This window comes from Labrus bergylta, chromosome 13 (assembly GCF_963930695.1).
Source record: "Labrus bergylta chromosome 13, fLabBer1.1, whole genome shotgun sequence".
Classification (NCBI taxonomy): domain Eukaryota; kingdom Metazoa; phylum Chordata; class Actinopteri; order Labriformes; family Labridae; genus Labrus; species Labrus bergylta.
Genome location: NC_089207.1, coordinates 29,978,665 through 30,006,550, shown reverse-complemented (window position 1 = coordinate 30,006,550; position 27,886 = coordinate 29,978,665).

Genomic DNA, 27,886 nt, shown 5'->3' with positions numbered 1-27,886 from the left:
TTAAAAAAGGTAAAAAATTTCATGAAGTATTTCGGCTTCAAAAAAGTCGAAGATTTTCATGAAAAGATTCCTGCTTCAAAAAAGTTGAAAATTTTCATGACAGGATTTTGGCTTTAAAAAAAGTAGAATTTTTCATAAAGTATTTCGGCTTCAAAAAGGTTGAAAACTTTCATGAACTATTTTGGCTTCAAAAAAGTCAAAGATTTTCATGAAAAGATTTCTGCTTCAAAAAAGTTGAAAATTTTCATGAAAAGATTTAGGCTTCAAAAAGTTGAAAATTTTCATCAAGTATTTCGGCTTCAAAAATGTCAAAGTGACCCGGTTGAGTTTTTATTTTCTATATCTTTGCAATAAATTCATCTCATCATTCAGTATTCAAGGTATTGCTCAATTAACTTGTTTTTGATCATCATACATCCTTATTTTATTTTTTCCTTTCTTACTTTTTGAATAAAAAACATTTTTGTATCATTACCCTTCTAATGCACAACATGGGTCAAAAATGAATCCACTTTCTATGTTATTTCATGTATGGCTGAGTGTTTCTATGATATATCTTTGAAATAAATACATTTTATCATTTACTTTTCCAAGTATGCAGTAAATATCTTGTTTTTGTTAAGCACAGGTCATCATTTGTATTTTTCCTTTCTTACTTTATGAACGAGCACAGCTTTTGTATTTCTACATCAAGTTTACACACATGGGTCAGAAACGACCCACATGCATTTACTATAGCATTTGGTGTGAAACGTGTTTGTTTCAGACATTTCACAGCTCAGCACAGCTCCCTTGGAACATCTAATACATGTAAGTATTGTTTTTAAATTGTTCTAACATCACTTTAGAAAATATTTGATGACAATTGTGAAAGATAACTGTACATAACATTTGATTAGGTTTAGGTTACCTTGAGAGTGAGTACATTACTTGTCAGAAAGTTACAAGTAATTACTATTAGCTAGCTAGCTGTTGACACTTCTATTTTAGTTAGCTAATTCTATTGTAGTTAGCTAACTATTATGTAGATTGCTAGGCTACTTAGCAAAGTACTTAGCTAAGCTACTTAGCCAAGTCACCAAAATAAAACTCTATGTATGTGTATGTATATTGATGTGCATCTGAAAATTTTATTGTGCTTTTGATTTTCTTTATCCAGAGTATGGCTGGTCCCAGATTTACTACTGAGATGGTTGTAGCGATGCTGCAGGAAGAACCAGATGAGGAGGCAATTTGTCTTGATTCAGAGTCTGAAATTTCTGATGATGATGACCCAGAATATTTGCCAGAGGGTCAAGCTGGAGTTGTGGGTGTGTCTGGGAATCCATGAAGAAGACTCCTCTGATGATACAGAAGACTCATCTGATGAGTCCTCTGAAGAGGAAACTCAGACCCAGTCCAATAGATTGAGTAAAAACGGATCTTACTGGAATGAGAATCCCCCCATTCATGGCAGAACAAGAAGCCATAACATTCTGAGGAGCTGCCCAGGACCTACACCTGGATCACCAGCTGTTTCACCAAAAGATGCCTGGGATATGTTCATGAGTGACAACATCATTGAGGAGGTTCTAATATGTACCAACTTAGAGGGACGAAGAACAGCCACAGCAAAAGGGAAAGAGTGGAGAAGCATTGATAAAGAAGAATTGATGGCCTTCATCAATTCTTGCAGGGGGGGAGAAGAGCTGGGATGTGGCCTTGCGGGAGCTGTTTGTGGATCCGCTGCGAAATCCAATTTACAAGGCCACCATGGGGCTTAGGAGATATGAAGATATCCGCCGCGTCATACGGTTTGACGACAAGAGGACCAGGGCTCTGCGACTGGAAACAGACCACATGGCGGCACGTGTGGGACTGTTTCCTGGACAACTGCAGAAGAAAGTTCATCCCCAGTGACTGTGTCACCATAGATGAGCAGCTTGTGCCATTCCGAGGCAGGTGCAAGTTACGGCAACACATGCCCAGCAAGCCTGCAAAATATGGGATAAAAATCTTCTGGATGTGCGACGCAAGGGTACCTTATGCAATAGATGGAATTGTCTATACCGGGAGACAGCCAGGAGAGGAGGTTCAGAGGAACCTTGGAGAGAATGTCGTCCAGCAATTGTGCAGTGGAATCAGACAGACAGGTGAATGTAAAGTACAATAGAAAAACTAATGTATTAAGTTTTAGCACAATACCTACATACTTTTTCCCAATCTTTAATAATGTGTATTTTATTTTTTTATTTGATTTCTCTGTAAGCAAAATAGTAAAACAGAATAAAATGCAATGCAATGCAACAGATTATGGCGTTAGAGTTTAGAGAATTCCATGTTGAGTAAATTTACAATCTTTTCCCCCTCTCATAGGTCGCAACATCACAATTAGCAACTTCTTCACCAGTGTCCCTGAGAAGCTCCTCGAGAAGAACCTGACCATTGTTGGGACTCTTCGCCAGAACAAATCGGACATACCACCTATCATGAAGCCATCCAAATCACGGGAGATTCATAGCTCAGAATTCGGATTCAATGGCAACATGACCATGGTGAGCTATGTGCAGAAGAAGGGAAAAGCTGTTGTCCTCCTGAGCACTATGCATGATGACAAAGCAGTGGATGACAGCAGTCAGAAGAAGAAACAATGGGAAGATGTGGGTTTAAAAAACAAAACACAGCCACCACCCAGCCACAAGAGGACATCAGACAGGAGGGCCAAAGGAAGAGGAAGAGGTGCACGATCTGCCCAGTTACCAAAGACAGAAAAGTCAGCAGCTAGTGTTCCCAGTGCACCAGGCCTGTGTGCAAGGAGCACAAACTCTTAGTGATCATTTGTGAGGCATGTCAAAATTGAGATGGCAATTTGTGCTCTAGTGATGTGTTCAGTTGTATTTCATTTTGTTTGGTCACATTCACCAGTTTACAGTTGTTAAATTACAGATACAGTTCAGTTCAACAGCCGTGTTATCTGTTATCAGAGGTATGTGTATGTGTGACAAAATGACAAATAAACATGCTGCAAATACGAAATACATAAGTGTTTGGCTCCACTCACTGCTAAAGTAATTACTTGAAACAAATTATTATTATAGTATTAATTCATTTAATTTTAAATCACACTTGGATGTATGGGTCATTTTTGACCCATGTGTGTAAACTTGATGTAGTAATAAAAAAACTATTTTTGTTCATAAAGCATGAAAGTAAAAATGGAAATAATGATTGGTGGTAATCAAAAACAAGATATTTAAAGAATACTTGGAATATTCAATCATAAAATAAATTGATTTCAAAAGATAGAACAAAGAAAAACTCAGCCAGCATGAAATAACCAGGGAAATTGATGAGGGTCATTTGACCCATGTTGTGCATTAGAAGGAGTGTGCATATGTTGTGCATCAAAGGGTTAAAAAAGTTGAAAATTTTCATAAAGTATTTCGGCTTCAAAAAAGACAAAGATTTTGATGAAAAGATTTCGGCTTCAAAAATGTTGAAAATTTTCATGAAAGATTTCATCTTTTTTGAAGCCGAAAGAGTTCATGAAAATTTTGAACTTTTTTGAAGCCGAAATCTTTTCATGAAAATTTTTAACTTTTTTGAAGCAGAAATAGTTCATGAAAATTTTCAACTTTTTTGAAGCCGAAATCTTTCGATGAAAACTTTCAACTTTTTTGAAGCAGAAATCTTTTCATGAAAATCTTCGACTTTTTTGAAGCAGAAATCTTTTCATGAAAATTTTCAACTTTTTTGAAGCAGAAATCTTTTCAAGAAAATCTTCGACTTTTTTGAAGCCGAAATACTTCATGAAAATTTTCAACTTTTTTGAAGCAGAAATCTTTTCATGAAGATTTTCAACTTTTTTGAAGCCGAAATCTTTTCAGGAAAATTTTCAACTTTTTTGAAGCCGAAATCTTTTCAGGAAAATTTTCAACTTTTTTGAAGCCGAAATCTTTTCAGGAAAATTTTCAACTTTTTTGAATCCGAAATACTTAATACAAATTTTCAACTTTTTTGAAGCAGAAATCTTTTCATGAAAATCTTCGACTTTTTTGAGACCAAAATACTTCATGAAAATTTTCAACTTTTTTGATGCCGAAAGACTTCATGAAAATTTTCAACTTTTTTGATGCCTAAATCTTTTCATGAAAATTTTGAACTTTTTTGATGCCTAAATCTTTTCATGAAAATTTTCAACTTTGTTGAAGCAGAAATCTTTTCATGAAAATTTTCAACTTTTTTGAAGCTGAAATACTTCATGAAAATCTCCGACTTTTGTAAAGCAGAAAAATGTCATGAAAGTTTTCAACTTTTTTGAAGCCGAAAAACTTCATGAAAATCTTCAAATTTTTTGAAGCCGAAATCTTTTCATGTAAATTTTCAACTTTTTTGAAGCCGAAAGACTTCATGAAAAACTTTGACTTTTTTGAAGCCGAAATACTTCATGAAAATTTTCAACTGAAGCCGAAAGGTAAAAATTTTCATGAAAAGATTTCTGCTTCAAAAAAGTTGAAAACTGTCATGAAGTATTTCGGCTTCAAAAAAGTTGAAAATTTTCATGAAAAGATTTCAGCTTCAAAAAAATTGACAATTTTCGGCCTGTAAAAAAGTTGAAGATTTTCATGAATTATTTCGGCTTAAAAAATTTGAAAACTTTCATGAAAAGATTTCGGCTTCAAAAAAGTTGAAAATTTACATAAAAAGATTTATACTTCAAAAAAGTTGAAAATTTTCATGAAGTATTTTGGCTTCAAAAAAGCTGAAAATTTTCATGACAGGATTTCGGCGTCAAAAAAGTGTAACATTTTCATGAAAAGGTTTCGGCTTTGAAAAAGTGTAAAAATTTCAGGACAGGATTTTGGCTTTGAAAAAGGTAAACATTTTCATGAAGTTTTTCGGATTCAAAAAAGTTGAAAATTTTCATGAAAAGATTTCTGCTTTAAAAAAGTTGAAAATTTTCATGAAAAGATTTCGGCTTCAAAAAAGTTGAAAATTTTCATGACAGGATTTCGGCTTCAAAAAAGTTGAACATTTTCATCAAGTATTTCGGATTCAAAAAAGTTGAAAATTTTCATGACAGGATTTCGGCTTCAAAAAGTTTAAAATTTTAATGGAAGTATTTTGGCTTCAAAAAAGTTGAAAACTGTCATGAAGTATTTCGGCTTCAAAAAAGTTGAAAATTTTCATGAAAAGATTTCAGCTTCAAAAAAGTTGACAATTTTCGGCCTGTAAAAAAGTTGAAAATTTTCATTAGAGGATTTCAACTTTAAAAAAGTTTATAATTTTCGTGACAGGATATCAGCTTTAAAAAAGCCGAAAATTTTCATCAAGTAATTCGGCTTCAAAAAAGTTGAAAATTTTAATGACAGGATTTCGGCGTCAAAAAAGTTTAAAATTTTCATGAAAAGATTTCGGCTTCAAAAAAGTTTAAAATTTTCATGAAAAGATTTCGGCTTCAAAAAAGTAGAACATTTTCATCAAGTATTTCGGCTTCAAAAAGTTGAAAATTTTCAAGACAGGATTTCGGCTTCAAAAAAGTCGAAAATTTTTATTACAGGACTACAAAAAAGTTTAAAATTTTCATGAAAAGATTTCGGCTTTAAAAAAGTCGAAAATTTTCATCAAGTATTTCGGCTTCAAAAAAGTTGAAAATCTTCATGACAGGATTTCGGCTTCAAAAATGTCGAAAATTTTCATTACAGGATTTCGGCTTCAAAAAAGTTGAAAATCTTCATTACAGGATTTCGGCTTCAAAAAAGTTGAAAATTTTCATTAAGTATTTCAGCTTTAAAGAAGTTGAAAATTGGGGCGTGCTGGTGGCACAGTGGAAGGGCGTGTTGAGACTCTCGTCTCGAGCGGTAGGCCCTGGTTCGCTTCCAACCGTGGCCCCTTTCCACATGTCATTCCCCTCTGTCTCTCCCTGGTTTCCGACTCTATCCACTGTCCTCCCTCTGAATTAAAGGCACGAAAAAGCCAAAAGAAAATCTTTAAAAAAAATTGTTTTTTAATTTTCATGACAGGATGTCGGCTTTAAAAAAGTTGAAAAATTTTCATTACAGGATTTCGCCTTCAAAAAAGTTTAAAATTTTCATTACAGGATTTCGGCTTCAAAAAAGTTTAAAATTTTCATTACAGGATTTCGGCTTCAAAAAAGTTTAAAATTTTCATGAAAAGATTTCGGCTTCAAAAAAGTTTAAAATTGTCATGAAAAGATTTCGGCTTCAAAAAAGTTGAAAATTTTTTATAAAAAGATTTTGGCTTCAAAAAAGTCGAAAATTTTCATAACAGGATTTCGGCTTTTAAAAATTTCAAAATTTTCATGAAAAGATTTCGCCTTCAAAAAAAATGAAAATTGGGGCGCGCTGGTGGCGCAGTGGCAGGGCGTGTTGAGACTCTCATCTCGAGCGGTAGACCCGGGTTTGCTTCCACCCGTGGCCCCTTTCATGTCATTGTGTTGTTGTCTCTTTGTGTTGTTGTGTATCTGTGTTGTGTTGTTGTGTTGTTGTGTCTTTGTTGTTGTTCTGTATCTGTGTTGTGTTGTTTTGTCTTTGTTCTTGTTGTGTATCTGTGTTGTGTTGTTTTGTCTTTGTTTTTGTTGTGTATTTGTGTTGTGTTGTTGTGTCTTTGTGTCATTTTATTGTGTCTTTGTGTTGTTGTTGTTGTTGTGTATCTGTGTTGTGTTGTTGTGTCTTTGTGTCTGTGTCGTTGTGTTGTTTTCTTGTGTCTTTGTGTCGTTGTGTATCTGTGTTGTGTTGTTGTGTCTTTGTGTCGTTGTGTATCTATGTTGTTGTGTTATTGTGTCTTTGTGTCGTTGTGTATCTATGTTGTTGTGTTATTGTGTTTTTTTGTCGTTCTGTCTCTGTGTTGTTGTGTTGTGTCTTTGTATTGATGTGTCTTTGTTTCTGTGTTGTTGTGTCTTTGTGTCTTTCTGTCTTGAGTTTTTGTGTCTTTGTGTTGTTGTGTCTTTGTGTCTCTGTGTTAATTTGTCTTTCTGTCGTTATGTTGTTGTGTCTTTGTGTTGTTGTGTCATTGTGTCGTTGTGTCTTTGTGTCGTTGTGCATCTGTGTTGTTGTGTTGTTGGGTCTTTTTGTTGTGTTTGTGTCGTTGTGTTGTTTTGTTGTGTCTTTGTGTCCTTGTGTTGATGTGTCTTTGTTTCTTTGTGTTGTTGTGTCTTTGTGTCGTTGTGTCTTTGTGTCTTTGTGTCTTGTTGTGTCCTTGTTCTTGTTGTGTAACTGTGTTGTGTTGTTGTGTCTTTGTGTCTCTGTGTCGTGTTGTTCTGTTGTGTCTTCGTGTCCTTGTGTCTTGTTGTGTCTTTGTGTCTTGTTGTGTCTTTGTTCTTGTTGTGTATTTGTGTCTCTGTGTCTCTGTGTTGTTGTGTCTTTTTGTCTCTGTGTTGTTGTGTCTGTGTCTTTTTGTTGTGTCGTTGTGTCTTTGTGTTGTTGTGTCTTTGTGTCTCTGTGTCGTTTTGTTGTGTCTTTGTGTTGTTATTGTGTATCCGTGTGGTTTTGTCTTTGTGTCTTTGTGTCCTTGAGTTTTTGTGTTGTTGTGTCTGTGTTGTTGTGTCTTTGTGTTAATGTGTCCTTGTGTCGTTGTGTATCTGTGTTGTTGTGTTGTGTCTTTTTGTCGTTGTGTTTTTTTGTTGTGTCTTTGTGTTGTTGTGTCTATGTGTCGTGTGTTTGTGTCGTGTTGTTTTGTTGTGTCTTTGTGTTGATGTGTCTTTGTTTCTTTGTGTTGTGTCTTTGTTGTTGTGTCTTTGTTCTTGTTGTGTAACTGTGTTGTTGCCGTTTTGTTGTGTCTTTTTGTCTCTGTGTTGTTCTGTCTGTGTCTTTTTGTTGTTGTGTCATTGTGTTGTTGTGTCTTTGTGTCGTTGTGTTGTGTCTTTGAGTCCTTGTGTCTCTGTGTCGATGTGTTGTTTTGTTGTGTCATTGTGTCATTGTGTCTTTGTTTCTTTGTGTCTTTGTGACTGTGTTGTTGTGTCTTTTGTGTCCTTGTGTCTCTGTGTCGATGTGTTGTTTTGATGTGTCTTTGTGTCATTGTGTCTTTGTTTCTTTGTGTCTTTGTGACTGTGTTGTTGTGTCTTTTGTGTCCTTGTGTCTCTGTGTCGATGTGTTGTTTTGTTGTGTATTTGTGTCTGTGTTATTGTGTCTTTTGTGTCCTTGTGTCTCTGTTTCGATGTGTTGTGTCTTTGTGTTTTTTTGTTGTGTCTTTGTGTCTGTGTTGTTGTGTCTTTGTGTTGTTGTGTCTGTGTCTGTGTCGTTGTGTCTTTGTGTCTTTGTGTTATTGTGTCTTTGTTGTTGTTGTGTATCTGTGTTGTGTTGTTGTGTTGTTTTGTTGTGTCTTTGTGTCTGTGTTGTTGTGTTTTTGTGTCTTTGTGTTGTTGTTTTGTTGTGTCATTGTGTCTGTGTTGTTGTGTCTCTGTGTTGTTGTGTCGTTTATATCTTTGTGTCTTTGTGTCATTGTGTCGTTGTGTTGTTGTGTCACTGTGTCAGTGTTGTTGTTGTTGTGTATCTGTGTTGTGTATCTGTGTTGTGTCGTTGTGTTGTTTTGTTGTGTCTTTGTGTCTGTGTTGTTGTGTCTTTGTGTTGTTGTTTTGGCTGTGTCATTGTGTCTGTGTTGTTGTGTCTTTGTGTTGTTGTGTCGTTGTGTTGTTGTGTCATTTATGTCTGTGTTTCTGTGTTGTTGTGTCATTGTGTCGTGTTGTTGTGTTGTTGTGTTGTTTGTCTTTGTGTCTCTGTGTTGTTGTGTCGTTTATGTCTTTGTGTCTCTGTGTTGTTGTGTCTTTGTGTCATTGTGTCATTGTGTTGTTGTCTCTGTGTCTTTTTGTCTTTGTGTTGTTGTGACTGTGTTGTTGTGTCTTTGTGTCATTGTGTTGTTTTGTTGTGTCTTTGTGTTGTTGTGTCTTTGTGTTATTGTTTCTTTGTGTTTCTTGTGTTGTTGTGTCTTTGTGTGGTTTTGTTGTGTCTTTGTGAATTTGTGTTGTTGTCTCTTTGTGTCTTTGTTTCTTTGTGTCGTTGTGTTGTTGTGTCTTTGTGTTGTTGTGACTCTGTGTTGTTGGGTCTTTTGTGTCTTTGTGTCTTTGTCTGTGTTGTTGTCTCTTTGTGTTGTTGTGTCTTTGTGTCTCTGTGTTGTTGTGTTGTTGTATCTGTGTTGTGTTGTTTTGTTGTGTTTTTGTTGTGGTTGTGTTGTTGTGTCTTTGTGTTGTTGTTTTGTTGTGTCTTTGTGTCTGTGTTGTTGTGTCTTTGTGTTGTTGTTTTGTTGTGTCATTGTGTCTTTGTGACTCTGTGTTGTTGTGTCTCTGTGTTATTGTGTCTTTTTGTCTTTGTGTTGTTGTTTTGTTGTGTCGTTGTGTCTCTGTGTCGTTGTGCATCTGTGTTGTTGTGTTGTTGTGTCTTTTTGTTGTGTTTGTGTCCTTGTGTTGTTTTGTTGTGTCTTTGTGTCCTTGTGTTGATGTGTTGTGTTATTTTGTTGTGTATTTGTGTCTGTGTTGATGTGTCTTTGTGTCTTTGTGTTGTTGTTTTGTTGTGTCATTGTGTCTTTGTGACTCTGTGTTGTTGTGTCTTTGTGTCGTTGTGTCTTTGTGTCTTTGTGTCTTGTTGTGTCCTTGTTCTTGTTGTGTAACTGTGTTGTGTTGTTGTGTCTTTGTGTCTCTGTGTCGTGTTGTTTTGTTGTGTCTTCGTGTCCTTGTGTCTTGTTGTGTCTTTGTGTCTTGTTGTGTCTTTGTTCTTGTTGTGTATTTGTGTCTCTGTGTCTCTGTGTTGTTGTGTCTTTTTGTCTCTGTGTTGTTGTGTCTGTGTCTTTTTGTTGTGTCGTTGTGTCTTTGTGTTGTTTTGTCTTTGTGTCTCTGTGTCGTTTTGTTGTGTCTTTGTGTTGTTGTTTTGGTTGTGTCATTGTGTCTGTGTTGTTGTGTCTCTGTGTCGTTGTGCATCTGTGTTGTTGTGTTGTTGTGTCTTTTTGTTGTGTTTGTGTCCTTGTGTTGTTTTGTTGTGTCTTTGTGTCCTTGTGTTGATGTGTTGTGTTATTTTGTTGTGTATTTGTGTCTGTGTTGATGTGTCTTTGTGTCTTTGTGTTGTTGTTTTGTTGTGTCATTGTGTCTTTGTGACTCTGTGTTGTTGTGTCTTTGTGTCTTTGTGTTGTTGTTTTGTTGTGTTATTGTGTCTTTGTGTCTGTGTTGTTGTGTCTTTGTGTTGTTGTGTCTTTTTATCTGTGATTGTGTTGTTGTGTCGTTTATGTCTTTGTGTCTCTGTGTTGTTGTGTTGTTGTGTCTTTGTGTTGTTGTCTCTGTGTCTTTTTGTCTTTGTGTTGTTGTGACTGTGTTGTTGTGTCATTGTGTCTCTGTGTTATTGTGCATTGGTGTCTTTGTGTTGTTGTGTCTTTGTTTCTTTGTGTTGTTGTCTCTTTGTGTCGTTGTGTTGTTGTGTCTTTCTGTTGTTGTGACTTTGTGTTGTTGGGTCTTTTGTGTCTTTGTGTCTTTGTCTGTGCTGTTGTCTCTGTGTCGTTTTTTGTTGTGTCTTTGTTGTGGTTGTGTATCTGTGTTGTGTTGTTGTGTCTTTGTGTTGTTGTGTCATTGTGTCTTTGTGTCTCTGTGTTGTTGTGTTTTTTTGTTGTGTCTCTGTGTTGATGTGTCTTTGTGTCTCTGTTTCGTTGTGTTGTTTTGTTGTGTTTTTGTCTCTTTGTGTCTGTGTTGATGTGTCTTTGTGTCTCTGTGTCTTTGTGTTGTTTTGTTGTGTCTTTGTTGTTGGTGTGCATCTGTTGTTGTGTCTCTGTGTCATTGTGTCATTGTGTTGTTGTGTCTTTTGTGTCATTGTGTCATTGTGTTGTTGTGTCTTTCTGTCTGTGGTGTTGTCTCTTTGTGTCTCTGTGTTGTTGTGTCTTTGTGTCTCTGTGTCGTGTTGTTTTGTTGTGTCATTGTGTCGTCGTGTCTTTGTGTCGTTGTGTTGTTGTGACTCTGTGTTGTTGTGTCTTTTGTGTCTTTGTGTTTTTGTGTTGTGCCTTTGTCGTTGTGTCTTTGTTGTTGTATCTTTGTGTCGTTGTTTTGTTGTGTCATTTTGTCTGTGACTGTGTTCTTGTGTCGATTATGTCTTTGTGTCTCTGTGTTGTTGTGTCTTTGTGTTGTTGTCTCTGTGTGTTTTTGTCTTTGTGTTGTTGTGACTGTGTTGTTGTGTCATTGTGTCTCTGTGTCGTTGTGTTGTGTCTTTTTGTCTTAATGTTGTTGTTTCTTTGTGTCTTTGTGTTGTTGTGTCTTGGTGTCTTTGTGTTGTTGTGTCTTTGTTTCCTTGTGTTGTTGTCTCTTTGTGTCTTTGTTTCTTTGTGTCGTTGTGTTGTTGTGTCTTTCTGTTGTTGTGACTTTGTGTTGTTGGGTCTTTTGTGTCTTTGTGTCTTTGTCTGTGTTGTTGTCTCTGTGTCGTTTTTTTGTTGTGTCTTTGTTGTGGTTGTGTATCTGTGTTGTGTTGTTGTGTCTTCGTGTTGTTGTGTCATTGTGTCGTTGTGTTGTTGGTGTGTATCTGTGTTGTGTTGTGGTGTCTTTGTGTTGTTGTGTCATTGTGTCTTTGTGTCTCTGAGTTGTTGTGTCTTTTGTGTCTTTGTGTTGTTGTGTCTTTGTGTCTTTGTGTCTTTGTGTCTTTGTGACGTTGTGTCTCTGTGTTGTTGTGTCTTTGTTGTTGGTGTGTATCTGTTGTTGTGTCTCTGTGTCATTGTGTTATTGTGTCTTTTGTGTCATTGTGTCTTTGTGTCGTGTTGTTTTGTTGTGTCATTGTGTCGTCGTGTCTTTGTGTCGTTGTGTTGTTGTGTCTTTGTGTCGTTGTTTTGTTGTGTCATTGTGTCTGTGACTGTGTTGTTGTGTCGTTTATGTCTTTGTGTCTCTGTGTTGTTGTGTCTTTGTTTCCTTGTGTTGTTGTCTCTTTGTGTCTTTGTTTCTTTGTGTCGTTGTGTTGTTGTGTCTTTCTGTTGTTGTGACTTTGTGTTGTTGGGTCTTTTGTGTCTTTGTGTCTTTGTCTGTGTTGTTGTCTCTGTGTCGTTTTTTTGTTGTGTCTTTGTTGTGGTTGTGTATCTGTGTTGTGTTGTTGTGTCTTCGTGTTGTTGTGTCATTGTGTCTTTGTTGTGGTTGTGTATCTGTGTTGTGTTGTTGTGTCTTCGTGTTGTTGTGTCATTGTGTCGTTGTGTTGTTGGTGTGTATCTGTGTTGTGTTGTTGTGTCTTTGTGTTGTTGTGTCATTGTGTCTTTGTGTCTCTGAGTTGTTGTGTCTTTTGTGTCTTTGTGTTGTTGTGTCTTTGTGTCTTTGTGTCGTTGTGTCTCTGTGTTGATGTGTCTTTGTGTCTCTGTGTCATTGTGTTGTTTTGTTGTGTCTTTGTGTTGTTGTGTCTTTGTTGTTGGTGTGTATCTGTTGTTGTGTCTCTGTGTCATTGTGTTCTTGTGTCTTTCTGTCTGTGGTGTTGTCTCTTTGTGTCTCTGTGTTGTTGTGTCTTTGTGTCTCTGTGTCGTGTTGTTTTGTTGTGTCATTGTGTAGTCGTGTCTTTGTGTCGTTGTGTTGTTGTGTTGTTGTGACTCTGTGTTGTTGTATCTTTGTGTCGTTGTTTTGTTATGTCATTTTGTCTGTGACTGTGTTGTTGTGTCGTTTATGTCTTTGTGTCTCTGTGTTGTTGTGTTGTTGTGTCTTTGTGTTGTTGTCTCTGTGTGTTTTTGTCTTTGTGTTGTTGTGACTGTGTTGTTGTGTCATTGTGTCTCTGTGTCGTTGTGTTGTGTCTTTTTGTCTTAATGTTGTTGTTTCTTTGTGTCTTTGTGTTGTTGTGTCTTGGTGTCTTTGTGTTGTTGTGTCTTTGTTTCCTTGTGTTGTTGTCTCTTTGTGTCTTTGTGTCTTTGTGTCGTTGTGTTGTTGTGTCTTTCTGTTGTTGTGACTTTGTGTTGTTGGGTCTTTTGTGTCTTTGTGTCTTTGTCTGTGTTGTTGTCTCTGTGTCGTTTTTTTGTTGTGTCTTTGTTGTTGTTGTGTATCTGTGTTGTGTTGTTGTGTCATTGTGTCGTTGTGTTGTTGGTGTGTATCTGTGTTGTGTTGTTGTGTCTTTGTGTTGTTGTGTCATTGTGTCTTTGTGTCTCTGAGTTGTTGTGTCTTTTGTGTCTTTGTGTTGTTGTGTCTTTGTGTCTTTGTGTCTTTGTGTCTTTGTGACGTTGTGTCTCTGTGTTGTTGTGTCTTTGTTGTTGGTGTGTATCTGTTGTTGTGTCTCTGTGTCATTGTGTTGTTGTGTCTTTTGTGTCATTGTGTCATTGTGTTGTTGTGTCTTTCTGTCTGTGGTGTTGTCTCTTTGTGTCTCTGTGTTGTTGTGTCTTTGTGTCTCTGTGTCGTGTTGTTTTGTTGTGTCATTGTGTCGTCGTGTCTTTGTGTCCTTTTGCTGTTGTGTTGTTGTGACTCTGTGTTGTTGTGTCTTTTGTGTCTTTGTGTTTTTGTGTTGTGCCTTTGTCGTTGTATCTTTGTTGTTGTATCTTTGTGTCGTTGTTTTGTTGTGTCATTTTGTCTGTGACTGTGTTGTTGTGTCGTTTATGTCTTTGTGTCTCTGTGTTGTTGTGTCTTTGTGTTGTTGTCTCTGTGTGTTTTTGTCTTTGTGTTGTTGTGACTGTGTTGTTGTGTCATTGTGTCTCTGTGTCGTTGTGTTGTTTCTTTGTGTCTTTGTGTTGTTGTGTCTTGGTGTCTTTGTGTTGTTGTGTCTTTGTTTCTTTGTGTTGTTGTCTCTTTGTGTCTTTGTTTCTTTGTGTCGTTGTGTTGTTGTGTCTTTCTGTTGTTGTGACTTTGTGTTGTTGGGTCTTTTGTGTCTTTGTGTCTTTGTCTTTGCTGTTGTCTCTGTGTCGTTTTTTGTTGTGTTTTTGTTGTGGTTGTGTATCTGTGTTGTGTTGTTGTGTCTTCGTGTTGTTGTGTCTCTGTGTCGTTGTGTTGTGTCATTGTGTCGTTGTGTTGTTGGTGTGTATCTGTGTTGTGTCGTTGTGCATCTGTGTTGTTGTGTTGTTGTGTCTTTTTGTTGTGTTTGTGTCCTTGTGTTGTTTTGTTGTGTCTTTGTGTCCTTGTGTTGATGTGTTGTGTTATTTTGTTGTGTATTTGTGTCTGTGTTGATGTGTCTTTGTGTCTTTGTGTTGTTGTTTTGTTGTGTCATTGTGTCTTTGTGACTCTGTGTTGTTGTGTCTTTGTGTCGTTGTGTCTTTGTGTCTTTGTGTCTTGTTGTGTCCTTGTTCTTGTTGTGTAACTGTGTTGTGTTGTTGTGTCTTTGTGTCTCTGTGTCGTGTTGTTTTGTTGTGTCTTCGTGTCCTTGTGTCTTGTTGTGTCTTTGTGTCTTGTTGTGTCTTTGTTCTTGTTGTGTATTTGTGTCTCTGTGTCTCTGTGTTGTTGTGTCTTTTTGTCTCTGTGTTGTTGTGTCTGTGTCTTTTTGTTGTGTCGTTGTGTCTTTGTGTTGTTTTGTCTTTGTGTCTCTGTGTCGTTTTGTTGTGTCTTTGTGTTGTTGTTTTGGTTGTGTCATTGTGTCTGTGTTGTTGTGTCTCTGTGTCGTTGTGCATCTGTGTTGTTGTGTTGTTGTGTCTTTTTGTTGTGTTTGTGTCCTTGTGTTGTTTTGTTGTGTCTTTGTGTCCTTGTGTTGATGTGTTGTGTTATTTTGTTGTGTATTTGTGTCTGTGTTGATGTGTCTTTGTGTCTTTGTGTTGTTGTTTTGTTGTGTCATTGTGTCTTTGTGACTCTGTGTTGTTGTGTCTTTGTGTCTTTGTGTTGTTGTTTTGTTGTGTTATTGTGTCTTTGTGTCTGTGTTGTTGTGTCTTTGTGTTGTTGTGTCTTTTTATCTGTGATTGTGTTGTTGTGTCGTTTATGTCTTTGTGTCTCTGTGTTGTTGTGTTGTTGTGTCTTTGTGTTGTTGTCTCTGTGTCTTTTTGTCTTTGTGTTGTTGTGACTGTGTTGTTGTGTCATTGTGTCTCTGTGTTATTGTGCATTGGTGTCTTTGTGTTGTTGTGTCTTTGTTTCTTTGTGTTGTTGTCTCTTTGTGTCGTTGTGTTGTTGTGTCTTTCTGTTGTTGTGACTTTGTGTTGTTGGGTCTTTTGTGTCTTTGTGTCTTTGTCTGTGCTGTTGTCTCTGTGTCGTTTTTTGTTGTGTCTTTGTTGTGGTTGTGTATCTGTGTTGTGTTGTTGTGTCTTTGTGTTGTTGTGTCATTGTGTCTTTGTGTCTCTGTGTTGTTGTGTTTTTTTGTTGTGTCTCTGTGTTGATGTGTCTTTGTGTCTCTGTTTCGTTGTGTTGTTTTGTTGTGTTTTTGTCTCTTTGTGTCTGTGTTGATGTGTCTTTGTGTCTCTGTGTCTTTGTGTTGTTTTGTTGTGTCTTTGTTGTTGGTGTGCATCTGTTGTTGTGTCTCTGTGTCATTGTGTCATTGTGTTGTTGTGTCTTTTGTGTCATTGTGTCATTGTGTTGTTGTGTCTTTCTGTCTGTGGTGTTGTCTCTTTGTGTCTCTGTGTTGTTGTGTCTTTGTGTCTCTGTGTCGTGTTGTTTTGTTGTGTCATTGTGTCGTCGTGTCTTTGTGTCGTTGTGTTGTTGTGACTCTGTGTTGTTGTGTCTTTTGTGTCTTTGTGTTTTTGTGTTGTGCCTTTGTCGTTGTGTCTTTGTTGTTGTATCTTTGTGTCGTTGTTTTGTTGTGTCATTTTGTCTGTGACTGTGTTCTTGTGTCGATTATGTCTTTGTGTCTCTGTGTTGTTGTGTCTTTGTGTTGTTGTCTCTGTGTGTTTTTGTCTTTGTGTTGTTGTGACTGTGTTGTTGTGTCATTGTGTCTCTGTGTCGTTGTGTTGTGTCTTTTTGTCTTAATGTTGTTGTTTCTTTGTGTCTTTGTGTTGTTGTGTCTTGGTGTCTTTGTGTTGTTGTGTCTTTGTTTCCTTGTGTTGTTGTCTCTTTGTGTCTTTGTTTCTTTGTGTCGTTGTGTTGTTGTGTCTTTCTGTTGTTGTGACTTTGTGTTGTTGGGTCTTTTGTGTCTTTGTGTCTTTGTCTGTGTTGTTGTCTCTGTGTCGTTTTTTTGTTGTGTCTTTGTTGTGGTTGTGTATCTGTGTTGTGTTGTTGTGTCTTCGTGTTGTTGTGTCATTGTGTCGTTGTGTTGTTGGTGTGTATCTGTGTTGTGTTGTGGTGTCTTTGTGTTGTTGTGTCATTGTGTCTTTGTGTCTCTGAGTTGTTGTGTCTTTTGTGTCTTTGTGTTGTTGTGTCTTTGTGTCTTTGTGTCTTTGTGTCTTTGTGACGTTGTGTCTCTGTGTTGTTGTGTCTTTGTTGTTGGTGTGTATCTGTTGTTGTGTCTCTGTGTCATTGTGTTATTGTGTCTTTTGTGTCATTGTGTCTTTGTGTCGTGTTGTTTTGTTGTGTCATTGTGTCGTCGTGTCTTTGTGTCGTTGTGTTGTTGTGTCTTTGTGTCGTTGTTTTGTTGTGTCATTGTGTCTGTGACTGTGTTGTTGTGTCGTTTATGTCTTTGTGTCTCTGTGTTGTTGTGTCTTTGTTTCCTTGTGTTGTTGTCTCTTTGTGTCTTTGTTTCTTTGTGTCGTTGTGTTGTTGTGTCTTTCTGTTGTTGTGACTTTGTGTTGTTGGGTCTTTTGTGTCTTTGTGTCTTTGTCTGTGTTGTTGTCTCTGTGTCGTTTTTTTGTTGTGTCTTTGTTGTGGTTGTGTATCTGTGTTGTGTTGTTGTGTCTTCGTGTTGTTGTGTCATTGTGTCTTTGTTGTGGTTGTGTATCTGTGTTGTGTTGTTGTGTCTTCGTGTTGTTGTGTCATTGTGTCGTTGTGTTGTTGGTGTGTATCTGTGTTGTGTTGTTGTGTCTTTGTGTTGTTGTGTCATTGTGTCTTTGTGTCTCTGAGTTGTTGTGTCTTTTGTGTCTTTGTGTTGTTGTGTCTTTGTGTCTTTGTGTCGTTGTGTCTCTGTGTTGATGTGTCTTTGTGTCTCTGTGTCATTGTGTTGTTTTGTTGTGTCTTTGTGTTGTTGTGTCTTTGTTGTTGGTGTGTATCTGTTGTTGTGTCTCTGTGTCATTGTGTTCTTGTGTCTTTCTGTCTGTGGTGTTGTCTCTTTGTGTCTCTGTGTTGTTGTGTCTTTGTGTCTCTGTGTCGTGTTGTTTTGTTGTGTCATTGTGTAGTCGTGTCTTTGTGTCGTTGTGTTGTTGTGTTGTTGTGACTCTGTGTTGTTGTATCTTTGTGTCGTTGTTTTGTTATGTCATTTTGTCTGTGACTGTGTTGTTGTGTCGTTTATGTCTTTGTGTCTCTGTGTTGTTGTGTTGTTGTGTCTTTGTGTTGTTGTCTCTGTGTGTTTTTGTCTTTGTGTTGTTGTGACTGTGTTGTTGTGTCATTGTGTCTCTGTGTCGTTGTGTTGTGTCTTTTTGTCTTAATGTTGTTGTTTCTTTGTGTCTTTGTGTTGTTGTGTCTTGGTGTCTTTGTGTTGTTGTGTCTTTGTTTCCTTGTGTTGTTGTCTCTTTGTGTCTTTGTGTCTTTGTGTCGTTGTGTTGTTGTGTCTTTCTGTTGTTGTGACTTTGTGTTGTTGGGTCTTTTGTGTCTTTGTGTCTTTGTCTGTGTTGTTGTCTCTGTGTCGTTTTTTTGTTGTGTCTTTGTTGTTGTTGTGTATCTGTGTTGTGTTGTTGTGTCATTGTGTCGTTGTGTTGTTGGTGTGTATCTGTGTTGTGTTGTTGTGTCTTTGTGTTGTTGTGTCATTGTGTCTTTGTGTCTCTGAGTTGTTGTGTCTTTTGTGTCTTTGTGTTGTTGTGTCTTTGTGTCTTTGTGTCTTTGTGTCTTTGTGACGTTGTGTCTCTGTGTTGTTGTGTCTTTGTTGTTGGTGTGTATCTGTTGTTGTGTCTCTGTGTCATTGTGTTGTTGTGTCTTTTGTGTCATTGTGTCATTGTGTTGTTGTGTCTTTCTGTCTGTGGTGTTGTCTCTTTGTGTCTCTGTGTTGTTGTGTCTTTGTGTCTCTGTGTCGTGTTGTTTTGTTGTGTCATTGTGTCGTCGTGTCTTTGTGTCCTTTTGCTGTTGTGTTGTTGTGACTCTGTGTTGTTGTGTCTTTTGTGTCTTTGTGTTTTTGTGTTGTGCCTTTGTCGTTGTATCTTTGTTGTTGTATCTTTGTGTCGTTGTTTTGTTGTGTCATTTTGTCTGTGACTGTGTTGTTGTGTCGTTTATGTCTTTGTGTCTCTGTGTTGTTGTGTCTTTGTGTTGTTGTCTCTGTGTGTTTTTGTCTTTGTGTTGTTGTGACTGTGTTGTTGTGTCATTGTGTCTCTGTGTCGTTGTGTTGTTTCTTTGTGTCTTTGTGTTGTTGTGTCTTGGTGTCTTTGTGTTGTTGTGTCTTTGTTTCTTTGTGTTGTTGTCTCTTTGTGTCTTTGTTTCTTTGTGTCGTTGTGTTGTTGTGTCTTTCTGTTGTTGTGACTTTGTGTTGTTGGGTCTTTTGTGTCTTTGTGTCTTTGTCTTTGCTGTTGTCTCTGTGTCGTTTTTTGTTGTGTTTTTGTTGTGGTTGTGTATCTGTGTTGTGTTGTTGTGTCTTCGTGTTGTTGTGTCTCTGTGTCGTTGTGTTGTGTCATTGTGTCGTTGTGTTGTTGGTGTGTATCTGTGTTGTGTTGTTGTGTCTTTGTGTTGTTGTGTCATTGTGTCTTTGTGTCTCTGAGTTGTTGTGTCTTTTGTGTCTTTGTGTTGTTGTGTCTTTGTGTCTTTGTGTCGTTGTGTCTCTGTGTTGATGTGTCTTTGTGTCTCTGTGTTGTTGTGTTTTTTTGTTGTGTCTCTGTGTTGATGTGTCTCTGTGTCATTGTGTTGTTTTGTTGTGTCTTTGTGTTGTTGTGTCTTTGTTGTTGGTGTGTATCTGTTGTTGTGTCTCTGTGTCATTGTGTTGTTGTGTCTTTTGTGTCATTGTGTCATTGTGTTCTTGTGTCTTTCTGTCTGTGGTGTTGTCTCTTTGTGTCTCTGTGTTGTTGTGTCTTTGTGTCTCTGTGTCGTGTTGTTTTGTTGTGTCATTGTGTCGTCGTGTCTTTGTGTCGTTGTGTTGTTGTGTTGTTGTGACTCTTTGTTGTTGTGTCTTTTGTGTCTTTGTGTTTTTGTGTTGTGCCTTTGTCGTTGTGTCTTTGTTGTTGTATCTTTGTGTCGTTGTTTTGTTGTGTCATTTTGTCTGTGACTGTGTTCTTGTGTCGTTTATGTCTTTGTGTCTCTGTGTTGTTGTGTTGTTGTGTCTTTGTGTTGTTGTCTCTGTGTGTTTTTGTCTTTGTGTTGTTGTTGGTGTGTTGTTGTGTCATTGTGTCTCTGTGTCGTTGTGTTGTGTCTTTTTGTCTTAGTGTTGTTGTTTCTTTGTGTCTTTGTGTTGTTGTGTCTTGGTGTCTTTGTGTTGTTGTGTCTTTGTTTCCTTGTGTTGTTGTCTCTTTGTGTCTTTGTTTCTTTGTGTCGTTGTGTTGTTGTGTCTTTCTGTTGTTGTGACTTTGTGTTGTTGGGTCTTTTGTGTCTTTGTGTCTTTGTCTGTGTTGTTGTCTCTGTGTCGTTTTTTTGTTGTGTCTTTGTTGTGGTTGTGTATCTGTGTTGTGTTGTTGTGTCTTCGTGTTGTTGTGTCATTGTGTCGTTGTGTTGTTGGTGTGTATCTGTGTTGTGTTGTTGTGTCTTTGTGTTGTTGTGTCATTGTGTCTTTGTGTCTCTGAGTTGTTGTGTCTTTTGTGTCTTTGTGTTGTTGTGTCTTTATGTCTTTGTGTCTTTGTGACGTTGTGTCTCTGAGTTGATGTGTCTTTGTGTCTCTGTGTTGTTGTGTTTTTTTGTTGTGTCTCTGTGTTGATGTGTCTTTGTGTCTCTGTGTCGTTGTGTTGTTTTGTTGTGTTTTTGTGTTGTTGTGTCTTTGTTGTTGGTGTGTATCTGTTGTTGTGTCTCTGTGTCATTGTGTCATTGTGTTGTTGTGTCTTTTGTGTCTTTGTGTCTTTGTCTGTGTTGTTGTCTCTGTGTCGTTTTTTTGTTGTGTCTTTGTTGTGGTTGTGTATCTGTGTTGTGTCCTTGTGTCTTCGTGTTGTTGTGTCTCTGTGTCGTTGTGTTGTGTCATTGTGTCGTTGTGTTGTTGGTGTGTATCTGTGTTGTGTTGTTGTGTCTTTGTGTTGTTGTGTCATTGTGTCTTTGTGTCTCTGAGTTGTTGTGTCTTTTGTGTCTTTGTGTTGTTGTGTCTTTGTGTCTTTGTGTCGTTGTGTCTCTGTGTTGATGTGTCTTTGTGTCTCTGTGTTGTTGTGTTTTTTTGTTGTCTCTGTGTTGTTGTGTCGCTGTGTTGATGTGTCTTTGTGTCTCTGTGTTGTTGTGTTTTTTTGTTGTGTCTCTGTGTTGATGTGTCTTTGTGTCTCTGTGTCGTTGTGTTGTTTTGTTGTGTTTTTGTGTTGTTGTGTCTTTGTTGTTGGTGTGTATCTGTTGTTGTGTCTCTGTGTCATTGTGTCATTGTGTTGTTGTGTCTTTTGTGTCATTGTGTCATTGTGTTGTTGTGTCTTTCTGTCTGTGGTGTTGTCTCTTTGTGTCTCTGTGTTGTTGTGTCTTTGTGTCTCTGTGTCGTGTTGTTTTGTTGTGTCATTGTGTCGTCGTGTCTTTGTGTCGTTGTGTTGTTGTGTTGTTGTGACTCTGTGTTGTTGTGTCTTTTGTGTCTTTGTGTTTTTGTGTTGTGCCTTTGTCGTTGTGTCTTTGTTGTTGTCTCTTTGTGTCATTGTTTTGTTGTGTCATTGTGTCTGTGACTGTGTTGTTGTGTCGTTTATGTCTTTGTGTCGCTGTGTTGTTGTGTCTTTGTGTCGTTGTGTTGTTGTGTCTTTCTGTTGTTGTGACTTTGTGTTGTTGGGTCTTTTGTGTCTTTGTGTCTTTGTCTTGTCTTTGTCTTGTTGTTGGTGTGTATCTGTGTTGTGTTGTTGTGTCTTTGTGTCTCTGAGTTGTTGTGTCTTTTGTGTCTTTGTGTTGTTGTGTCTTTGTGTCTTTGTGTCTTTGTGTCTTTGTGTCGTTGTGTCTCTGTGTTGATGTGTCTTTGTGTCTCTGTGTCGTTGTGTTGTTTTGTTGTGTTTTTGTCTCTTTGTGTCTGTGTTGATGTGTCTTTGTGTCTCTGTGTCGTTGTGTTGTTTTGTTGTGTCATTGTGTTGTTGTTTATTTTGTGTCATTGTGTCATTGTGTTGTTGTGGCTTTCTGTCTGTGGTGTTGTCTCTTTGTGTCTCTGTGTTGTTATGTCTTTGTGTCTCTGTGTCGTGTTGTTTTGTTGTGTCATTGTGTCGTCGTGTCTTTGTGTTGTTGTGCCGTTCTGTTGTTGTGTTGTTGTGACACTATGTTGTTGTGTCTTTTGTGTCTTTGTGTTTTTGTGTTGTGCCTTTGTCGTTGTGTCTTTGTTGTTGTATCTTTGTGTCGTTGTTTTGTTGTGTCATTGTGTCTGTGACTGTGTTGTTGTGTCGTTTATGTCTTTGTGTCTCTGTGTTGTTGTGTCTTTGTGTTGTTGTCTCTGTGTCTTTTTGTCTTTGTGTTGTTGTGACTGTGTTGTTGTGTCATTGTGTCTCTGTGTCGTTGTGTTGTGTCTTTTTGTCTTAGTGTTGTTGTTTCTTTGTGTCTTTGTGTTGTTGTGTCTTGGTGTCTTTGTGTTGTTGTGTCTTTGTTTCTTTGTGTTGTTGTCTCTTTGTGTCTTTGTTTCTTTGTGTCGTTGTGTTGTTGTGTCTTTCTGTTGTTGTGACTTTGTGTTGTTAGGTCTTTTGTGTCTTTGTATCTTTGTCTGTGTTGTTGTCTCTGTGTCGTTTTTTTGTTGTGTCTTTGTTGTGTATCTGTGTTGTGTTGTTGTGTCTTCGTGTTGTTGTGTCTCTGTGTCGTTGTGTTGTGTCATTGTGTCGTTGTGTTGTTGGTGTGTATCTGTGTTGTGTCTCTGAGTTGTTGTGTCTTTTGTGTCTTTGTGTTGTTGTGTCTTTGTGTCTTTGTGTCTTTGTGTCTTTGTGTCTTTGTGTCTTTGTGTCGTTGTGTCTCTGTGTTGATGTGTCTTTGTGTCTCTGTGTCGTTGTGTTGTTTTGTTGTGTTTTTGTCTCTTTGTGTCTGTGTTGATGTGTCTTTGTGTCTCTGTGTCGTTGTGTTGTTTTGTTGTGTCTTTGTGTTGTTGTGTCTTTGTTGTTGGTGTGTATCTGTTGTTGTGTCTCTGTGTCATTGTGTTTTTGTGTCTTTTGTGTCGTTGTGTCATTGTGTTGTTGTGTCTTTCTGTCTGTGGTGTTGTCTCTTTGTGTCTCTGTGTTGTTATGTCTTTGTGTCTCTGTGTCGTGTTGTTTTGTTGTGTCATTGTGTCTTTGTGTTGTTGTGCCGTTGTGTTGTTGTGACACTGTGTTGTTGTGTCTTTTGTGTCTTTGTGTTTTTGTGTTGTGCCTTTGTCGTTGTGTCTTTGTTGTTGTATCTTTGTGTCGTTGTTTTGTTGTGTCATTGTGTCTGTGACTGTGTTGTTGTGTCGTTTATGTCTTTGTGTCTCTGTGTTGTTGTGTCTTTGTGTTGTTGTCTCTTTGTGTCTTTGTTTCTTTGTGTCGTTGTGTTGTTGTGTCTTTCTGTTGTTGTGACTTTGTGTTGTTGGGTCTTTTGTGTCTTTGTATCTTTGTCTGTGTTGTTGTCTCTGTGTGGTTTTTTTGTTGTGTCTTTGTTGTGTATCTGTGTTGTGTTGTTGTGTCTTCGTGTTGTTGTGTCTCTGTGTCGTTGTGTTGTGTCATTGTGTCGTTGTGTTGTTGGTGTGTATCTGTGTTGTGTTGTTGTGTCTTTGTGTCTCTGAGTTGTTGTGTCTTTTGTGTCTTTGTGTTGTTGTGTCTTTGTGTCTTTGTGTCTTTGTGTCGTTGTGTCTCTGTGTTGATGTGTCTTTGTGTCTTTGTGTCTCTGTGTCGTTGTGTTTTGTTGTGTTTTTGTCTCTTTGTGTCTGTGTTGATGTGTCTTTGTGTCTCAGTGTCGTTGTGTTGTTTTGTTGTGTCTTTGTGTTGTTGTGTCTTTGTTGTTGGTGTGTATCCGTTGTTGTGTCTCTGTGTCATTGTGTTGTTGTGTCTTTTGTGTCATTGTGTCATTGTGTCATTGTGTTGTTGTGTCTTTCTGTCTGTGGTGTTGTCTCTTTGTGTCTCTGTGTTATTATGTCTTTGTGTCTCTGTGTCGTGTTGTGTCATTGTGTCGTCGTGTCTTTGTGTCGTTGTGCCGTTGTGTTGTTGTGACACTGTGTTATTGTGTCTTTTGTGTCTTTGTGTTTTTGTGTTGTGCCTTTGTCGTTGTGTCTTTGTTGTTGTCTCTTTGTGTCTTTGTGTCGTTGTGTCATTGTGTCTTTGTGTCTCTGAGTTGTTGTGTCTTTTGTGTCTCTGTGTTGTTGTGTCTTTGTGTCGTTGTGACTCTGAGTTGTGTCTTTTGTGTCTTTGTGTTCTCGTGACTCTGAGTTGTTGTGTCTTTGTGTCTCTGTGTCGTTGTGTTGTTTTGTTGTGTCATTGTTGTTGTCTCTTTGTGTCTTTGTGTTGTTGTGTCATTGTGTCTTTGTGTCTCTGAGTTGTTGTGTCTTTTGTGTCTCTGTGTTGTTGTGTCTTTGTGTTGTTGTGACTCTGAGTTGTTGGGTCTTTTGTGTCTTTGTGTTGTGTTGTTGTGTCTGTGTTGTTGTCTCTTTGTGTCTCTGTGTTGTTGTGTCTTTGTGTCTTTGTGTCTCTGTGTCTTTGTGGCTCTGAGTCTTTGTGTCTGTTGTTGTTGTGTAACTGTGTTGTGTCGTTGTGTCTTTGTGGCTCTGAGTCTTTGTGTCTGTTGTTGTTGTGTAACTGTGTTGTGTCGTTGTATCTCTGTGTTGTTGTGTCTTTGTGTCTTTGTGTCTCTGTGTCTTTGTGGCTCTGAGTCTTTGTGTCTGTTGTTGTTGTGTAACTGTGTTGTGTCGTTGTGTCGTTGTGTCGTTGTGTCGTTGTGTCTCTGTGTCTTTGTGTCTGTTGTTGTTGTGTAACTGTGTTGTGTTGTTGTGTCTTTGTGTCTTTGTGTTGTTTTGTTGTGTCTCTGTGTCATTGTGTTGTTTTGTTGTGTCTGTGTTGTTGTGTCTTTGTGTTGTTTTGTTGTGTCTCTGTGTCGTTGTGTCGTTGTGTTGTTTTGTTGTGTCTTTGTGTCGTCGTGTCTGTGTCTTTGTGTTTTTGTCTCTGTGTCTCTGTGTTGATGTGTCGTTGTGTTGTTTTGTTGTGTCATTGTGTCATTGTTTCTTCGTGTCTTTGTGTCTTTGTGTTGTTGTGTCTTTGTGTCCTTGTGTTGTTTTGTTGTGTCCTTGTGTCATTGTGTTTTTGTCTCTTTGTGTCTTTGTGTTGTTGTGTCTTTGTGTCTCTGTGTCGTTGTGTTGTTTTGTTGTGTCTTTGTGTCCTTGTGTTGTGTCTTTGTGTCCTTGTGTTGTTGTGTCTTTGTCTCTTTGTGTCTCTGTGTTGATGTGTCTTTGTGTTTCTGTGTTGTTTTGTTGTGTCATTGTGTCTTTGTGTTGTTGTGTTTTTGTCTCTTTGTGTCTTTGTGTCTTTGTGTCTCTGTGTCGTTGTGTTGTGTTGTGTCTTTGTGTCGCTGTGTTTTTGTCTCTTTGTGTCATTGTGTCTCTGTGTTGATGTGCCTTTGTGTCGTTGTGTTGTTTTGTTGTGTCTTTGTGTCTCTGTGTCGTTGTGTCTCTGTGTTGATGTGTCTTTGTGTCTCTGTGTCGTTGTGTTTTTTTGTTGTGTCTCTGTGTTGATGTGTCTTTGTGTCTCTGTGTTGTTGTGTTGTTTTGTTGTGTTTTTGTCTCTTTGTGTCTGTGTTGATGTGTCTTTCTGTCTCTGTGTCGTTGTGTTGTTTTGTTGTGTCTTTGTTGTTGGTGTGTATCTGTTGTAGTGTCTCTATGTCATTGTGTCGTTGTGTTGTTGTGTCTTTTGTGTCATTGTGTCATTGTGTTGCTGTGTCTTTGTGTCTGTGGTGTTGTCTCTGTGTTGTTGTGTCTTTGTGTCGTGTGTTGTTGTGTCATTGTTTCGTCGTGTCTTTGTGTCATTGTGTTGTTGTGACTCTGTGTTGTTGTGTTGTGCCTTTGTCGTTGTGTCTTTGTTGTTGTCTCTTTGTGTCTCTGTGTCGTTGTGTTGTTTTGTTGTGTCTTTGTGTCTCTGTGTCTCTGTGTTGTGTTGTTGTGTCTTTGTGTCTCTGTGTGGTGTTGTTGTGTTGATGTGTCTCTGTGTTGTTTTGTTGTGTCTTTGTGTCTCTGTGTTGTGTCTTTGTGTCTCTGTGTCATTGTATTGTTTTGTTGTGTCTTTGTGCCTCTGTGTTGTTGTTGTGTATCTGTGTTGTGTCTCTGTGTCTTTGTGTTGTTTTGTTGTGTTTTTGTGTCTCTGTGTCGTTGTGTTTTTTTGTTGTGTCTCTGTGTTGATGTGTCTTTGTGTCTCTGTGTCGTTGTGTTGTTTTGTTGTGTCTTTGTGTTGTTGTGTCTTTGTTGTTGGTGTGTATCTGTTGTTGTGTCTCTGTGTCATTGTGTTGTTGTGTCTTTTGTGTCATTGTGTCATTGTGTTCTTGTGTCTTTCTGTTTGTGGTGTTGTCTCTTTGTGTCTCTGTGTTGTTATGTCTTTGTGTCTCTGTGTCGTGTTGTTTTGTTGTGTCATTGTGTCATCGTGTTGTTATGTTGTTGTGTTGTTGTGACTCTGTGTTGTTGTGTCTTTTGTGTCTTTGTGTTGTTGTGTTGTGCCTTTGTTGTTGTGTCTTTGTTGTTTTCTCTTTGTGTCTTTGTGTTGTTGTGTCTTTGTGTCTCTGTGTCGTCGTGTTGTTTTGTTGTGTCTTTGTGTCTCTGTGTCTTTGTGTCTTTGTGTCTTTGTGTCTTTATGTTGTTGTGTCTTTGTGTGTCTGTGTTGTGTCGTTGTGTTGTTTTGTTGTGTCTTTTTTTCGTTGTCTCTGTGTCTGTGTTGTTGTGTCTTTGTGTCTCTGCGTTGTTGTGTCTTTGTGTCGTTGTGTTGTTTTGTTGTGTCTCTGTGTCTCTGTGTTGTGTTGTTGTGTCTTTGTGTCTCTGTATTGTGTTGTTGTGTCTTTGTGTCTCTGTGTTGTTTTGTTGTGTCTTTGTTGTTGTTGTTGTGTATCTGTGTTGTTGTGTCTTTGTGCCTCTGTGTTGTTGTTGTTGTGTATCTGTGTTGTGTCTCTGTGTCTTTGTGTTGTTGTGTCTTTGTGTTGTTGTGTCTTGTGTCATTGTGTTGTTGTGTTGTTTTGTTGTGTCTTTTTTTCGTTGTCTCTGTGTCTGTGTTGTTGTGTCTTTGTGTCTCTGCGTTGTTGTGTCTTTGTGTCGTTGTGTTGTTTTGTTGTGTCTCTGTGTCTCTGTGTTGTGTTGTTGTGTCTTTGTGTCTCTGTATTGTGTTGTTGTGTCTTTGTGTCTCTGTGTTGTTTTGTTGTGTCTTTGTTGTTGTTGTTGTGTATCTGTGTTGTTGTGTCTTTGTGCCTCTGTGTTGTTGTTGTTGTGTATCTGTGTTGTGTCTCTGTGTCTTTGTGTATCTGTGTTGTGCTGTTGTGTCCTTGTGTTGTTGTGTCTTTGTGTTGTTGTGTATGTGTGTTGTGTTGTTGTGTCTGTGTAACACTCTGAGCTCAAAATTGACATTAAACCTGTTTTTGAGACATAAAGTGACACTTAACTGTTCTGATTACATTTTCTAACTCAAAGTGTTGTTTCAGTCAAAAAACTGTTAGTAGGAGTAAATCAGACAAAATCTGTTAAAACAGCTGTTCTGGTAAAAAATGAGCGCAGTTACATGAAATAACATCAAAATCAACATTCCCTGAGCAACACAATGCTATTAACAGCTTTAGTGATCAAAATTAAGCGTATCTTGTGAAGCTGAGATCGAAAGTGACATAAAACATGTTTTTGAGACATAAAGTGACACTTACAGTAAAAACCTGTTCTGACTAAATTTTCTAACTCAAAGTGTCGTTTCAAAGGAAAAATACTGTTAGGAGTTATTCAGACAAAATTAGATGAAACAGCTGTACTGGTAAAAAATGATCGCAGTTACATGAAATAATATCAAAATCAACATTCCCTGAGCAACACAACGCTATTAACAGCGTTAGTAATCAAATTAAGCGTATCTTGTGAAGCTGAGCACAAAATTGACATAAATCATGTTTTTGAGACATAAAGTGATACTTACAGTGAATACCTGTCGTAGCGTTCCCAACTCCTGAACAGTGACAGTTATTGACCTGAATTTTTGTGTGTGTGTGTGTGTGTGTGTGTGTTTCAGACCTACCTGCATTGGATCTGATGGTTCTAGGAGGAGGTGTAAGTGTTTTGGTGAAATGGTTAGGTTTAGTAGAAAGGTCAGGGTAAGGCTTATGAAGAAAGGTAAGTATGGGGACAGAAAGGTAAGTATGGGGACTCTTTGGTTTTGTCTCTTGGATCCTTGGGATTCTCCAGAATAGCTCTACCTAGTAGTGCTTACTCCTGCCTTACCACACAAGAGTAAGCACTACTGGGTAGAGCTATTCTGGAGAATCCAGGAGGCACTCATGTCCTCACGCCACGTCAAGGCAGAGTCCATGTGAGGGTTTTTTCTTTGTTTTTTTAGTTTTTTTAGGGCCTGGGTTAGGTAGGGTTGTGCCGTCTTTAGGGTTAGGGTTAACCCCTAACACACACACAAACAGACACACACACAAACACAGAGACACACACATGCAGAGGCACAAAACACACGACACACAACACACACGACACACACACACAACACACACACCACACACAGACACACACAGACACACACACAAACAGTATATAATATATGCTCGGTGGTTCTTCTGGATGTGTGACACAGTAGGGGCTGGGGCGGCAGCATGGTAATTGTGGGGACTGAAGAAGTCAGGATCCGTGCATCATTAGGTCTTACTCAATACTACATTAATAACTTCCTTTAGTGAAAATACAAGCACTAAACTGAAATATAAATTATTGTTAGACGCAATTGACAAAAAATATTAACAGATGTAAGGTATTCA